Below are 16,860 nucleotides of genomic sequence, written 5' to 3'. Positions count from 1 at the left end.
GGAATCAGGAAATACCTTGAGTAACAACCTCGACCCCTTTCCTGCTCTGGGACCAACTCTACCGCGCCCTTTGAAAGGAGGACTTGTACCTCCTGTTCTAGCAACAGGAGGTGTTCTTCTGAACAATAAGATGGGCGGGGCGGGATGAGGGGCGGGAACTCCCGAAAGGGAAGGGTGTAGCCTTTTCCCACAATACTGAGAACCCAAGTGTCCGTTGTAATAGTCTTCCACTTGCGGAGAAAATGCTGTAATCTTCCCCCTACAGGAGAGGAGTGAGTGGGAAATGGTGGAAGCCTAAGGCTGCTTTCCCTGCTGCACCCCTCCAGAGGACGAGGAAGAGGCAGAGTGCTGCTGAGAGGCTCCTCTGGTGCAGGCCCTCCCTCTCCCTCTAAAAGATCTATAGGGATGGGAAGAGGCAGGTTGCTGGAATCTCCCCCGAAAGGAAGAGGAGGAAGAGCCACGCCCAAATCCCCGAAACCTCCTGAAAATCCTGGAAGAGGAAGAAGGAGCTTGGAGTCCTAGCGATTTGGCTGTGGCCCTGCTCTCCTTAAAACGTTCCAAGGCCGAATCTGCCTTGGCGCCAAACAGCTTGTCCCCATCAAAAGGGAGATCCAATAGGGTTGACTGCACATCTGCAGAAAACCCCGAATTACGGAGCCAGGCCTGTCTCCTTGCCACCACAGTCGTGCCCATTGCTCTGGCCACCGAGTCGGTCGTATCCAGCCCAGCCTGAATAATCTGGGTCACAGCAGCCTGGGCATCTGAAACAACATCCAAAAGACCCTGGGGAAGCTCCGTAAATGATGAGGAAATGTCCTCCATAAGAGCATGAACATATCTCCCCAGGATACAAGTTGCGTTGGTGGCCTTCAACGCCAGACTGCAGGACGAAAAGATTTTCTTGGACTGCGCATCCAGTTTCTTCGAGTCTCTGTCCCCAGGCACCGTCGGGAAAGAACCAGGCGCTGATTTGGATGAACAGGAGGCCTGCACCACCAAGCTCTCCGGTGTAGGGTGCCTAGAAAGAAAGCCAGGGTCAGTTGGTGCAGCTCGATACCTCCTGGCTACGGCTCTATGAACCGCTGGGGAAGATACTGGTCTCTTCCACACCTCTAGCACCGGATCCAGCAAAGCGTCATTAAAGGGCAATAGAGGCTTTGCCGCAGCTGAGGCCGGATGAAGCACCTCTGTCAGAAGGTTCTGTTTTGTCTCTGCCACCGGCAAAGGCAGGTCCAGAAAACTAGCTGCCTTCCGTACCACTGCGTGAAAGGAAGCAGCCTCCTCCGTGTATTCCCCTGGAGACGAAAGATCCCACTCAGGGGAAGTGTCCAGCCCACTGGCTGTATCTAGACCATGCAGTCCATCAACCGAGTCCTCTAGTTCTCCTTCTTCCAGGACTCGTTGGTACTCCTGCTCCTCTAATAAATGGAGAGCACGTCTCCTCGAATGAAGCCTCTGCTCGGTACGTGGAGTCGACAATGCCTCTGCCGAAGCCGAAGATCGGTGCCGATCTTCAGAAGCCACCGACGCCGCGTCCGGCGCCACAGGTAACTTCGGCGCCGATGAAAGAGCACTCGGAGCGGATGGACCCACCGGAGTCACAGGACGAAATCCCGACGTCGACGGGATGGAAATCTCCGGGGCCAATCCCTCCGAAGCCACCTGAGCGGCCACCGGCGCCGACACCGGCGCCGAGCCCACGTTCCCAAAAGGGAGAAAGGGCATAAAGGGTGCCGGCCGTAGAGGCGCAGGATCACCCAATGAAAAGGCCAAAGGGCCAGCCGGAGCACCCCCTGGAGCCATCTGTTGGAAGATGGTATACATCGCATTTAGGAATGCGGTACTATCGGCTCCAGGGGTGGGAAAAGCCGGATACTGGGGTGCCTGTATCGAAGGCGACCCCGACGCCGGCCTCGACGTCTGCGACGCCGGGGACAACACCAGAGGCTGCACCACTTCAATCACCGACACCTGTCCAGGTGAAGTCGGTGACGCCGGAGAGGGCAACGGCGTCGATGGATGCGGCGTGACCATGGGACTGACCTCCCAAGTCCTCCGGCGCCGATCCGAAGACCTGGAACGAGTCTCCTTGCTCGAATGGCGCCGTGATTCTCTACGGCGCCGGGAGTCTCGATGACGCCGATGCCTTGGCGAAGAAGACTTCTTATGATGTTTTTCTTTCTTCGACTTCGCCATAAACAACTTCGCCTCACGTTCCTTGAGGGCCTTTGGATTCATGTGCTGACATGAATCGCAAGTCGAGACGTCGTGGTCGGAGCTTAAACACCAAAGACAGTCGGATTGAGGATCCGTAACTGACATCTTGCCCCCACACTCACGACAAGGCTTAAAACCCGACTTTCTCTGCGACATTATTACTGCAGCAAAGGACTACGCAGCAAAAAAATACACTGTAACCACGAAAGTAACAGTTGCTCCCTCGAAGATAACCATTTCGAATGCACGGAAAAAAAGGGAACTGACGTCGGCACGTCGTCGAGGACCTCTTATTGCCTGTATGACGTCAGACGGCGTCGCGTGGGCTAGAGTGACGTCCTCGTCGACGTGCAGAGACTAGGAAGAAGAGTTCCGTCGAATGCTGGCGCCATGGGAGTATTCATTAGGTGAGGAATCCACAGGTAGTTGTATCCATCAGAAACAGCTATATACATTTATACACAAGTCCAAGGATGCGCACCCAAAGAAATCCTGGTTTGACCAGTCAGGCAACGGGGAGGTGGGTGGGACAGTGAGGAATCCACAGGTAGTTACTGTATCCACCAGAAAAAGCGTTACTCAAGGTAAGTAACTTATTCTTCTGATGGATACACCTACCTGTGGTTTCCTCACCAAAAGAATAGAGTCCCCAAGCAGTATAACCTCCGGTGGCGGGTGCCCAAATGGTCAAACCAAGAAATCTTGCAGCACCGAGCAAGCAAAATGGCCATCCCTCCTGACCTCAGAGTCCAAACAGTAATGTTTGGCAAAAGTATGGAGGGATGCCCAGGTCGCTGCCCTGCAGATGTCAGCCACAGGAACACCTCTAGCCAAAGCCGATGAAGCTGCTTTGGCCCTGGTGGAATGGCACGAAGCCCCACAGGTGGATCTCTCTTCGCCAAAGAATAGCAGATCTTAATACATAGAATGACCCACCTGGATAGCGTTCTCTTGTGGACCGCCCTACCTTTCCTCTTCCCCACGTATCCAACGAAGAGCTGTTCATCCTGTCTGAACTCTTTCGTCCTGGCGACGTAGAAGCTCAGTGTTCTTCGCGGATCCAGCCAGTGGAGCCTCTCTTCCTCCTTGGATGGGTGAGGTGGAGGGTAAAAGGAAGAGAGAGTAATCGACTGCCCCAAGTGAAAGGGTGTAACAACCTTCGGTAGGAAAGCCGCCTTGGTCCTCAACACCACTTTGTCCTTAAAGAAAGAAAGGTATGGGGTTTCCACAGTAAGAGCCTGAAGCTCGCTAACCCTTCTGGCAGATGTTATGGCCACCAGGAAAACAGTTTTCAATACTAGGAACCGTAAAGAACAAGAGTGCATAGGTTCAAACGGGGCCCCCATAAGAAAAGTTAAAACTAAGTTAAGGTCCCACGGAGGCATAACGAATGGCGTGGGCGGATAATTATTAGTGAGTCCTTTTAGAAACTTTAAAACAATTGGTGATTTAAAGAAGGATGGTTGATCAGGAAGGCACAGAAAAGCAGATCGTGCAGACAGATAACCCTTAACAGTGGCAATTGAAAAACCTTTCTGTGCTAGATAGAGCGCAAATGACAAAATGTCAGATAAACCAGCTTTTAAAGGATCTAAACTATTCTCTCCACACCAGCTTGTAAACTTAGCCCAACGATTTGCATAGATTGACTTGGTGGAGTGTCGCCTGGCCGCTAAAATAACTTCCACCACATCTGGATGGAGAGAAAAGGAACTCAGATTACCCCGTTCAATCTCCAGGCATGAAGATGCAGGCTCTGGAGGTGGGGGTGTAGAATCTGCCCCTGCGACAGGAGGTCCTCCCTGCAAGGGAGACGGAGCAGAGGGCACAGACAGAGTTGGAGTAGGTCCGAATACCACATCCTTCTCGGCCAATCCGGAGCTATTAGGATGACTTGGGCTCGGTCTTGGCGGATCTTCCTGAGAACTCGAGGAATCAAGGGTATGGGGGGGGGAAAACGCGTAAAGCAATTGACCCTTCCAGGTAATCTGAAACACATCCCCCAAAGCTCCTTGCATCGGATACTGGAGGCTGCAAAATAGCGGGCACTGCGCATTCTCTTGAGTGGCAAACAGATCTATTTGCGGATATCCCCACATCCAGAAGATACCCAGAACTAGATCTGGATGAAGACGCCACTCGTGATCGACCGAGCTGCGTCGACTGAGAATGTCTGCACGCACATTCAGGACTCCGGCCAAGTGATGTGCAATCAAGCAGATCTTGTGGTCTTGAAGCCAAGACCAGAGACGAAGAGCTTCTCTGCAGAGAAGATACGACCCCACTCCTCCCTGTTTGTTTATATACCACATCGCGGTTGTGTTGTCCGTTAGAACTTGGACTGATTGACCGCGAATGGAAGGGAGGAAGGCCTTGAGTGCTAGACGTACTGCCAGCAACTCTAACAGATTGATATGCAACTTCTGTTCCCCTGGAGACCAAAGGCCTTTGATCTCTAGGTCCCCCAGATGAGCTCCCCACCCTAGGGTGGAAGCATCCGTTACCAACGTGCCCACTGGAGGAGGCAGCGAGAACGGCCTTCCTTGAGACAGGTTGTCAACCGCTGCCCACCATCGAAGATCCTCCGCAGTGTCTCTGGAGATCTTTATCGAATCTTCGAGATCCCCTTTGTGTTGAAACCACTGCCTGCGGACGCACCACTGGAGAGCCCTCATGTGCCAGCGTGCATGAGTGACCAACAGTATGCAAGAAGCAAACAGACCGAGCAGACGAAGGACCTTGAGGATTGGAACTACCGCTCCATTTCGAAACATTGGAATCAAAGTCTGTATGTCCTGAACCCGCTGGGGCGGAGGAAAGGCCCGATTCAATGTTGTGTCCAATACTGCCCCTATGAACAGGGGGCGTTGAGAGGGCTCCAGGTGAGATTTGGGTACATTGACTGAAAAACCCAGGTCGTACAACAATTGAGTCGTCGACTGGAGATGGCACCGCACGAGCTCCGGAGTTTTGGCCTTGATTAACCAATCGTCCAGATAGGGAAACACAGTATCCCCCTCCTTCTGAGCTCTGCTGCTACCACCGCCATCACCTTTGTGAAGGCTCGAGGTGCTGAAGTAAGACCAAAGGGAAGGACCGCAAACTGATAATGCTGCGATCCCACTACAAACCGGAGATACTTCCTGTGCGATTTGAGGATCGGAATATGAAAATATGCGTCCTGCAAATCGACCGACACCATCCAGTCTCCTTCGTTCAATGCCAAAAGAACCTGTGAGAGGGTCAGCATTTTTAACTTTTCCTGTTTGAGGAACCAATTCAAAACCCTCAAGTCCAAAATCGGTCTCAGCCGACCATCCTTTTTGGGAATCAGAAAGTATCTTGAATAGCACCCCTGACCCCTCTCTTGCTCTGGAACCAACTCTATTGCACCTTTTTGTAATAGGGATAATACCTCCTGCTGTAACAGGAGAAGATGGTCTTCCGAACAGAAGGAAGGGCAGGGAGGGAAGGTTGGAGGGAATTCCCGTAAGGAAGGTCGGAGGGAATTCCCGTAAGGGAAGAGCGTACCCCCTCTTCACAATGTCGATGACCCAGGAGTCCGATGTTATGACCTCCCACATTGGAAGAAAAAAGGCAAGTCTCCCCCCTACCGGAGACGAATGGACAGGGAATGGTGGAGGACTACGGCTGCTTTCCTTGCTGCACCCCTCCAGAGGAAGAGGCAGAGTGCTGCAAGGTGGCTCCTCTCGTACGGACTCTGCCCCTGCCCCTGAAGGATCTATAAGGCAGGGTAGAAGCAGATTGTTGTGGTCCTTGCAATCTTCCTCGAAAGGAACCACGTCCAAATCCCTTAAATCTCCGAAAGCCTCTAAAGGTGGATGAAGCCGACGACTGGAGTCCCAAGGACCTAGCTGTCGCTCTGCTCTCTTTAAAACGTTCCAAGGCTGAGTCAGCCTTAGAGCCGAAGAGCTTTTCCCCATCAAACGGAAGATCAAGGAGTGTGGCCTGCACGTCCGTCGAGAAGCCGGATGATCGAAGCCAAGACTGCCTCCTAGAGACTATGGTCGTGCCCATAGCCCTAGCCACCGAGTCCGAAGTGTCCAATCCAGACTGGATCACTTGCGTCGCAGCCGCCTGAACATCCGCTAATAGTTGCAGCATCTCCTGGGACAAATTAGGATGGCCCTTCGCCTCTTTCAAAGGGCATGGATGTAACGCCCCAGTATGCATGTGGCATTGGATGATTTTAGGGCCATACTGCAAGATGAAAATGTCTTTTTAGCAGTATGGTCCATCTTTTTTTACTCTGTCCGCAGGGGCCCCAGGAAACGAGCCAGGAGAGGATCTGGAGGAACATGAAGCTTGGACCACTAGGCTCTCCGGAGTTTGTTGCCTGGAAAGAAACGCCGGATTCCCAGGCGCCGTCCTGTACCGCCGAGCCACCGCTCTGTTGACTGCAGCGGTGGATACAGGTTTCACCCAGATGTCCTTAATAGGGTCCAGCAGAGCCTCATTGAATGGTAGCAGAGGCTCAGCAGAAGCAGACGTCGTATGGAAGACTTCTGTCAATAAATTTCTCTTGACCTCCGCGGTAGGAAGGGGAATATCCAAAAAGTCTGCAGCCTTAAGGATGACTTTATGGAAAGAAGCTGCTTCCTCCGTGACCTCTCCAGGGGAAGCCAGATCCCATTCCGGGGTAGTGTCAAGGCCACTAGCTGAGTCCAGTCCCTGGAAGTCACCTGAGGGCTCTACAACTTCTCCTTCCTCCAGGTGTTGCCTCGCGTACTCCTCTTCCTCCAAGAGACAAAGGGCCAGACGTCTTGACCTAAGTCTTGACTCCAAGCCTGGAGTCGACAAGGCGTCGGCCGGCGCCGAAGATCTTAGTTGGCGCCGAACCTCGGATGCGTCCGAAGCCGGAGGCTCCGGCTCCAAAGTGTTCTTGGACGTCGATCGAATCCGACAGCGCCGCAACAGGTGTAGCCATCCTGAGCGACGTCGTAGGCATCAGCGCCGCTTCAGATGCAGCAGACATAAACGGGGTGAACGGCGCCGACCTGTAAGACGCCGGAACACCCAAATCATAGGCCAAAGGGCCAGACGGACCTGCATGACTTCCACCCGGCGTCATGGAAGCAAAGAGGTTATACATAGCGTAAAAAAACGCTGCAGGATCTGTCCCCGGAGTCGGGAAAGGCGGGTACTGTTGCTGCTGCACCGGCACCGGCAAAGCTGCCAAAGAGGGTCCAGGTAACTCCTGGCCAGGAGAACCTTCAGGCCTCTGGGAAGGCTCGACCTCAAAGACCGACCCGGGTGACGTCGGGGTCATCGGAGGCGTGACGGTCGGGCTTATCTCCCACGTCGGCCGACGCCGAGCCGATCTAGATCTGGACCGTCCCTTGCTCGATCGGCGCCGAGATCCATGACGGCGCCGAAAGCCACTATGATGGTGGCGAGACCTGGAGGATCTCGACGAAGACTCCCTCCTATGACGCCTCTCCTCCTTCTTGGACCGGGCCAAGAACAATTTTGCCTCCCTTTCTTTTAATGCCTTAGGGTTCATGCGTTGACACGAACTGCATGCCTCGACCTCATGGTCGGAACTAAGGCACCAGAGGCAGTTTTCGTGGGGGTCGGTAACAGACATTCGACCCCTGCACTGGCTACAAGGTTTAAAGCCGGATTATCTAGGCTGCGACATCGTAACCGTCCGTTGGAAACAGTAGCTCCCTGTGAGCCTCGAAGAATTAACCGTTATTCGGGCACGGAAAAAAGGGAACTGACGTCTGCGAGGGCTTCTTATTGCCTGGATGACGTGATACGGCGTCGCGTGGAGTCGGGCGATTGTGATGTCATCGTCGACGTAAAGAGCTAGAAGAAATTTCCGTCGAGGCTGGCGCGAGGGGAGAATTCTTTTGGTGAGGAATCCACAGGTAGGTGTATCCATCAGAAACCTAGGTACAAAGTAGAATAGTGTATGAATGTAGGGGGAGAGTTTAATACACAGGTTACTGAAAGAGTTACTAATTCATGAAGGGATGCTTAAAGAGAAGGGTCTTCATTCTACCCTGAAAAGCACCCTGGGAGCTTGCCCGGTCCAGATAGAGGGGACTTCCAGGTCCTAGCACCATAACAAAAAAAACGATTGCCCTTTTTTCCCTCTCTGCTGGAGTGTATGTAACATAGCCTAGGAGAGTTATTGACCTTGTCGCCGCACATGGAGGGGTGCTCAAATTTATGCTTTAAGACTTTGAACGTGATGCAGGCTAGTAGAGGTAGCCAGCGGAGTTCTTTGAGGATGTGTGAGGTTTTATCAAACCCGGCTTCCTGAGACCCTAAATCAGTCAGTCAGCAGCAAGGATGTGATTCTTTTATGATGGCGATCAGATTGTTAGCTATGTCCAGGTGAGATAAAAAGGGGTGTGTCTTCATTTTAACTAATTATCCTGCAGAACATTGCTGAGAGCTTAAACCACCTTCTCAATTTAATTCAACCTTCTCCACTTTTGGCTGTTTGTCCTTATGGATGTCGGCCATCAACCCTCCTCGTTTCTGCCCGTTTTTTGGATTATAGCAGCAGTGGGTACAAACTCATTGTTCTTGCTGGTATAATAAAAAATAATGCCGGTCCTTGTTGCAGCCTGAGGCAGTAACCTCAGTCTGATGGCTGGCGCAAGGAAGGCACCTGCACCCTCCCTCGGAGACACTGGAAGGGGCTGGTGGTGTCCCAGCCCTGGCCTTACTGCCCAGACATGCCTCAGGCCAACACACTAGTGATGTGCTGCAGTGTCACTAGTACAGGCACTTCAGGCTTGAGACCTGGAATGCCCAGTACTACCAATCAATCAGGCTGCCATTTCACCCTCTCTCATCTCATCACAGGGTGGGGTGGTCTCAGGAGCCTCACTGACCCCACCTGATGATGAGATGGGAAAGGGTGAGGTGACAAAGAAAGAAACTAACCGCTGGAGCCTAAGTATCATTGCTCAAACGTGTGCTTTCATTTTACTACTTCAGCCCTCGAGGCTGAGGAAGTGAATTTGAGTGTGAGTGACTGAGTGGGAATGAGTGAGAAGAACGAGTTACTTACCTTCGGTAACGACTTTTCTGGTGGATACATTAGCTACCTGTGGATTCCTCACCTCATGAATACTCCCATGGCGCCAGCATTCGACGGAAATCTTCTTCCTAGTCTCTGCACGTCGACGAGGACGTCACCCTAGCCCACGCGACGCCGTCTGACGTCATACAGGCAATAAGAGGTCCTCGACGACGTCAGTACCAACATTTTTTACGTGCATGAGAACAACAACCCAATGCAATGAAAGAGCAAGGCAACATCCCATAACCTTGTAAAATACACAATATTGCAATGAATAGCTGTAAATTTAATATAACTCTCTCTTTTTTTTTTCTTTTTTTTTTTAAATGAAATATATGCAAATCATGTATATACACAAGAATATATACACAGATAAATATACACAAGTATCCATATATACAACATCTATTGCAACCTTGAAGACCAAGAGGAGCGCACTCAAGGATTACTTGGTAAGACCAGAAAGGCAACGGGGAGGCGGGTGGGACCGTGAGGAATCCACAGGTAGCTAATGTATCCACCAGAAAAGTCGTTACCGAAGGTAAGTAACTCGTTCTTCTGATGGATACAACTACCTGTGGATTCCTCACCTCATGAATAGAGTCCCAAAGCAGTACCACGCCCGGTGGCGGGTGCCTAAATGGTCAAACCAAGAAATCCTGCAGCACTGACCGTGCAAAATGGCCGTCCCTTCTGACCTCAGAGTCCAAACATTAATGTTTCGCAAAAGTGTGAAGGGACGACCAAGTTGCGGCCTTGCAGATGTCGACCACAGGAACACCTCTGGCCAAGGCCGAAGTGGCCGACTTAGCTCTGGTGGAATGAGCTCTAATGCCATCAGGAGGATCCTTCTTTGCCAAAGAGTAACAGATTTTAATGCAAAGAACAACCCACCTGGAGTGTTCTCTTGTGGACTGCCTTTCCTCTCCTCTCCTCTTGCCCACGTATCCGATGAACAGCTGATCCTCCAGCCTGAGATCCTTCGTTCTATCAATAAGGAAGCTTAACGCTCTCTTTGGGTCCAGCCGGTGCAGTCTTTCTTCCTCTTTAGAAGGATGAGGCGGAGGATAGAACGTGGACAAAGTAATTGTCTGTGCCAAATGGAAAGGTGAAACAACCTTCGGGAGGAAAGCAGCCTTGGTCCTCAACACCACCTTATCCCCATAAAAAGTTGTATAGGGGGGCTTTACCGATAAGGCCTGCAACTCACTCACTCTCCTTGCAGATGTTATAGCAACCAGGAAGACTGTTTTTATAACCAAATACCTTAAGGGGCAAGAATGCATAGGTTCAAAAGGGGACCCCATATGGAAAGTCAAGACCAAGGACAAATCCCATTGCGGCATAACGAATGGTTTTGGAGGATATTTATTTAGAAGACCTTTCAAGAATCTGACAACAATAGGGGATTTAAATAACGATGGTTGGTCTGGAAGACATATGAAGGCTGACAAGGCCGATAAATAACCCTTAATGGTAGCCACTGCACAGCCTTTCTGCGCTAGATACAGAGCAAAAGACAGAACATCCGATAGATGAGCTTGTAAGGGATTAATCTGCCTCTCTCCACACCACGCCACAAATTTAGACCACCTATTAGCGTAAATAGATTTAGTGGAGTGTCGCCTGGCCGCTAATATAACATCCACTACATCAGACGGGAGAGAGAAGGAACTCAGGTTGCCCCGTTCAATCTCCAGGCATGTAGGTGCAGACTCTGGAGGTTGGGGTGTAAAACCTGCCCCTGCGACTGCGAGAGGAGGTCTGCCCTGATAGGGAGACGGAGCGGAGGGCACATTGAGAGTTGGAGAAGGTCGGAGTACCACACCCTCCTTTGCCAATCCGGAGCTATTAAGATTACTAGAGCCCGGTCTTGGCGAATCTTCAATACTCGAGGAATCAAGGGTATGGGAGGAAACGCGTAAAGCAACTGGCCGCACCAGGTTATTTGAAACGCGTCCCCTAACGCTCCCTGCATCGGATACTGGAGGCTGCAGAATAACGGACAATGCGCGTTCTCCAGAGTGGCAAACAGATCTACCCGAGGAAACCCCCACCTTTGGAAGATTAAACGGACTTGATCTGGATGGAGACGCCACTCGTGGTCTGCAGAGAATTGGCGACTGAGACTGTCCGCACGTACATTCAAGACCCCGGCCAGATGATTTGCTACCAAGCAAATCTGATGGTCCTTTGCCCAGGACCATAGTCGAAGAGCTTCTTTGCAGAGAAGGTACGAACCTACTCCTCCCTGTTTGTTTATGTACCACATCGTGGTAGTATTGTCAGTTAGGACCTGTACCGACTGACCACGAAGGGAAGGGAGGAAGGCCTTGAGAGCCAGACGTACAGCCCGTAACTCCAACAGATTGATATGAAACATCTGTTCCTCTGGAGACCAAAGGCCTTTGATCTCCAGATCCCCCAGATGAGCTCCCCACCCTAGAGTGGAAGCATCCGTTATGACCGTGGCCACTGGTGGCGACTGTTCGAACGGCTTTCCTTGTGAAAGATTGCTGCTCGCAATCCACCACTTCAAGTCCACCGCAGCATCTCTGGAGATCTTTACAGCACCTTCTAGATCCCCTTTGTGTTGAGACCACTGCCTTCGGAGGCACCACTGAAGAGCCCTCAGTGCCAGCGAGCATGCGTGACCAACAGAATGCAGGAGGCAAACAGACCGAGCAGACAAAGGACCTTGAGGACTGGAACTACCGCTCCATTTTGAAACATTGGAACCAATTCCTGAATATCTTGAATCCGCTGAGGCGGAGGAAAGGCTCGACCCAATGTTGTATCCAGTACTGCCCCTATGAACAGGAGGCGCTGAGAGGGCTCCAGGTGAGATTTGGGCTTGTTCACCGAAAAACCCAGGTCGAACAACAACTGAGTCATTGACTGCAGATGATGCGACACAAGCTCCGGAGACTTGGCTTTGATCAACCAGTCGTCCAAGTAAGGGAATACTGCTATCCCCTTCCTTCTGAGCTCTGCCGCAACCACCGACATCACCTTCGTGAAGACTCGAGGTGCTGAAGTAAGACCAAACGGAAGGACCGCAAACTGATAGTGCTGCGATCCCACCATAAACCGGAGATACTTCCTGTGTGACTTGAGTATCGGGATATGAAAGTAAGCATCCTGCAAGTCGACAGACACCATCCAATCTTCCTTGTTCAACGCCAAAAGCACCTGAGCTAGGGTCAGCATCTTGAACTTTTCCTGTTTGAGGAACCAATTTAAGATCCTCAGGTCCAGGATTGGTCTCAACCGACCATCCTTCTTGGGAATCAGGAAATACCTTGAGTAACAACCTCGACCCCTTTCCTGCTCTGGGACCAACTCTACCGCGCCCTTTGAAAGGAAGACTTGTACCTCCTGTTCTAGCAACAGGAGGTGTTCTTCTGAACAATAAGATGGGCGGGGCGGGATGAGGGGCGGGAACTCCCGAAAGGGAAGGGTGTAGCCTTTTCCCACAATACTGAGAACCCAAGTGTCCGTTGTAATAGTCTTCCACTTGCGGAGAAAATGCTGTAATCTTCCCCCCTACAGGAGAGGAGTGAGTGGGAAATGGTGGAAGCCTAAGGCTGCTTTCCCTGCTGCACCCCTCCAGAGGACGAGGAAGAGGCAGAGTGCTGCGGAGAGGCTCCTCTGGTGCGGGCCCTCCCTCTCCTCTAAAAGATCTATAGGGATGGGAAGAGGCAGGTTGCTGGAATCTCCCCCGAAAGGAAGAGGAGGAAGAGCCACGCCCAAATCCCCGAAACCTCCTGAAAATCCTGGAAGAGGCAGAGGAAGGAGGAGCTTGGAGTCCTAACGATTTGGCTGTGGCCCTGCTCTCCTTAAAACGTTCCAAGGCCGAATCTGCCTTGGCGCCAAACAGCTTGTCCCCATCAAAAGGGAGATCCAATAGGGTTGACTGCACATCCGCAGAAAACCCCGAATTACGGAGCCAGGCCTGTCTCCTTGCCACCACAGTCGTGCCCATTGCTCTGGCCACCGAGTCAGTTGTGTCCAGCCCAGACTGAATAATCTGGGTCGTGGCAGCCTGGGCATCTGAAACAACATCCAAAAGACCCTGGGGAAGCTCCGTAAATGATGAGGAAATGTCATCCATAAGAGCATGAATATATCTCCCCAGGATACAAGTTGCGTTGGTGGCCTTCAACGCCAGACTGCAGGACGAAAAGATTTTCTTGGACTGCGCATCCAGTTTCTTCGAGTCCCTGTCCCCAGGCACCGTCGGGAAAGAACCAGGCGCTGATTTGGATGAACAGGAGGCCTGCACCACCAAGCTCTCCGGTGTAGGGTGCCTAGAAAGAAAGCCAGGGTCAGTTGGTGCAGCTCGATACCTCCTGGCTACGGCTCTATGAACCGCTGGGGAAGATACTGGTCTCTTCCACACCTCTAGCACCGGATCCAGCAAAGCGTCATTAAACGGCAATAGAGGCTCTGCCGCAGCTGAGGCCGGATGAAGCACCTCTGTCAGAAGGTTCTGTTTTGTCTCTGTCACCGGCAAAGGCAGGTCCAGAAAACTAGCTGCCTTCCGTACCACTGCGTGAAAGGAAGCAGCCTCCTCCGTGTATTCCCCTGGAGACGAAAGATCCCACTCAGGGGAAGTGTCCAGCCCACTGGCTGTATCTAGACCATGCAGTCCATCACCCGAGTCCTCTACTTCTCCTTCTTCCAGGACTCGTTGGTACTCCTGCTCCTCTAATAAACGGAGAGCACGTCTCCTCGAATGAAGCCTCTGCTCGATACGCGGAGTCGACAATGCCTCCGCCGAAACCGAAGATCGGCGCCGATCTTCAGAAGCCACCGACGCCGCGTCCGGCGCCACAGGCAACTTCAGCGCCGATGAAAGAGCACTCGGAGCGGATGGACCCACCGGAGTCACAGGACGAAATCCCGACGACGGAATGGAAATCTCCAGGACCAATCCCTCCGAAGTCACCGGAGTGGCCACCAGCGCCGAGCCCACGTTCCCAAAAGGGAGAAAGGGCATAAAGGGTGCCGGCCGTAGAGGCGCAGGATCACCCAATGAAAAGGCCAAAGGGCCAGCCGGAGCACCCCCTGGAGCCATCTGTTGGAAGATGGTATACATCGCATTTAGGAATGCAGTACTATCGGCTCCAGGGGTAGGAAAAGCCGGATACTGGGGTGCCTGTATCGAAGGCGACCCCAACGCCGGCCTCGACGTCTGCGACGCCGGAGACAACACCAGAGGCTGCACCACTTCAATCACCGACGCCTGTCCAGGTGAAGTCGGTGACGCCGGAGAGGGCAACGGCGTCGATGGATGTGACCGTGGGACTGACCTCCCAAGTCCTCCGGCGCCGATCCGAAGACCTGGAACGAATCTCCTTGCTTGAATGGCGCCGTGATTCCCTACGGCGCCGGGAGTCTCGATGACGCCGATGCCTTGGCGAAGAAGACTTCTTATGATGTTTTTCTTTCTTCGACTTCGCCATAAACAACTTCGCCTCACGTTCCTAGAGGGCCTTTGGATTCATGTGCTGGCATGAATCGCAAGTCGAGACGTCGTGGTCGGAGCTTAAACACCAAAGGCAGTCGGAGTGAGGATCCGTAACTGACATCTTGCCCCCACACTCACGACAAGGCTTAAAACCCGACTTTCTCTGCGACATTATTACTGCAGCGAAGGACTACGCAGCAAAAAATACACTGTAACCACGAAAGTAACAGTTGCTCCCTCGAAGATAACCGTTTCGAATGCACGGAAAAAAGGGAACCGACGTCGGCACGTCGTCGAGGACCTCTTATTGCCTGTATGACGTCAGACGGCGTCGCGTGGGCTAGGGTGACGTCCTCGTCGACATGCAGAGACTAGGAAGAAGATTTCCGTCGAATGCTGGCGCCATGGGAGTATTCATGAGGTGAGGAATCCACAGGTAGTTGTATCCATCAGAAGTGCGAGTGTGACTGCCAATAAGTGTGAGTGAATGTAAGCGTGTGTGTGCGAGAACAATTGCATATGTATGAGTGAGTGACAAAGGAAAGAATAAATAAAAGTTTAACTTTGAATGAGTGAGAATTTGTGAGACTGATTGAGAATGATAGAGCGAGAGTAGGAATGAATGAGCGGCAGAGTGAGTGCAAATGATTGTACAGCAGTGTGTGGAAGTGTGAAGAGGTGAGAGTAAGGAAGCGTGAGTGAAAGTCAGTGAGAAAGAGTAAATGAAAGTGAGCATGACTGAATGAGAGGGAGATTGTTTGTGTGTTACTCGTTTGCAGCTGGTGCTGACATACTGGTGATAATTCTTGGCATTATGGAAGACAATCATGGCATGCGACTGAAAAGGGCTGGTATCAATGTCAAAATGGTAGCCTTGACATACTAGAAGTAATTATTGCACTGGCATAGTATATGTATTTCTTGTCATAAGGGGTAGCCAGAACATATGAGGGGCATCCATGATAGATGGTGGCTCTGGCACAATTGAGGTCCATATTGACACACAGAAGCAAAAGCTAAACATATATTAAAAAAAATGCTTTTGGTAGCTATGTAGCTTCTGGCTTCATTGAATTGGTAAACCATGAAATAACTTCATTATTTAATGAATGCCCTTTCGGAGCCTATGGATTTTCGTTAAAATTACATGAAGTTGAGCTTTAAAATATACTATTTTACACCATTTTTTCTAAAATATTCTTCCCCAAACTCTCCTACATAAAGTTGGGCTTGCTCGCTTCACTTGGATTCAGGGCACATACTGTGCCCCATCGCTTTCAAAAGACATCCGTTGCCTCCATACCTTTATGGATGAAAATTCCAATAACACTTTTCAATTATTATCCCGCATTTACTCTTTAAAAGGCTAGAGTTTCCAACTCTGTCAATGCCTAATCTGTGCTCATGGTTGTAGGGGGGTGGGCATCGGCACTCACCGTTTGGGCCCAGTACTTTTTTAATTGTAAAATCTCCGATCCAGAGCGAGAGAGAGAAAAACGTACAAGAAAGAGGGGAAGAGAAAAACGGTATAACTGTGATAGAGAGATATGGTAGATGTAAAAAGATGAGCAAGTGTGAGATAGAAAGAAGAAAAATGCCAGGTAGTGGAAGAAAGACAGGAGATGCAATCAAAACTAGGAAGTCTCGGTATTTAGCAATCCTAGCATTCATCAATGGTTTTTTTAATAAACACTATGGGGGTGATTCTAACTTCGGCGGGCGGCGGAGGCCGCCCGCCGAAGTTCCCCCACCAAAATACTGCTCCGCGGTCGAAAGACCGCTGAGGGTATTTTGGGATTTGCCCTGGGCTGGCGGGCGGCCGCCAAAAGGCCGCCCGCCAGCCCAGGGCAAATCAACCTTCCCACGAGGACGCCGGCTCAGAATTGAGCCGGCGTAGTGGGAAGGTGCGACGGGTGCTGTTGCACCCGTCGCGTATTTCAGTGTCTGCATAGCAGACACTGAAATACTTTGTGGGGCCCTCTTACGGGGGGCCCCTGCAGTGCCCATGCCATTGGCATGGGCACTGCAGGGGCCCCCAGGGGCCCCACGGCACCCCCTACCGCCATCCTGTGGCGGTAGGGGGTGTCAGAATCCCCATGGCGGTTTC

The 16,860-nt window shown here is 51.6% G+C and overlaps 1 protein-coding gene across 2 annotated transcripts in view; it reads right to left on the bottom strand.

The window, feature by feature from the left end:
* TCFL5 (transcription factor like 5) overlaps positions 1–16,860 on the bottom strand; it is a 480,737-nt gene that overhangs the window by 455,732 nt on the left and 8,145 nt on the right. The window lies entirely within an intron of this gene.

Source organism: Pleurodeles waltl, chromosome 7 (assembly GCF_031143425.1).
Source record: "Pleurodeles waltl isolate 20211129_DDA chromosome 7, aPleWal1.hap1.20221129, whole genome shotgun sequence".
NCBI classification, from domain to species: domain Eukaryota; kingdom Metazoa; phylum Chordata; class Amphibia; order Caudata; family Salamandridae; genus Pleurodeles; species Pleurodeles waltl.
Note: the sequence above shows the minus strand (reverse complement) of the source record. Positions and strands in the feature narration are given on the sequence as shown.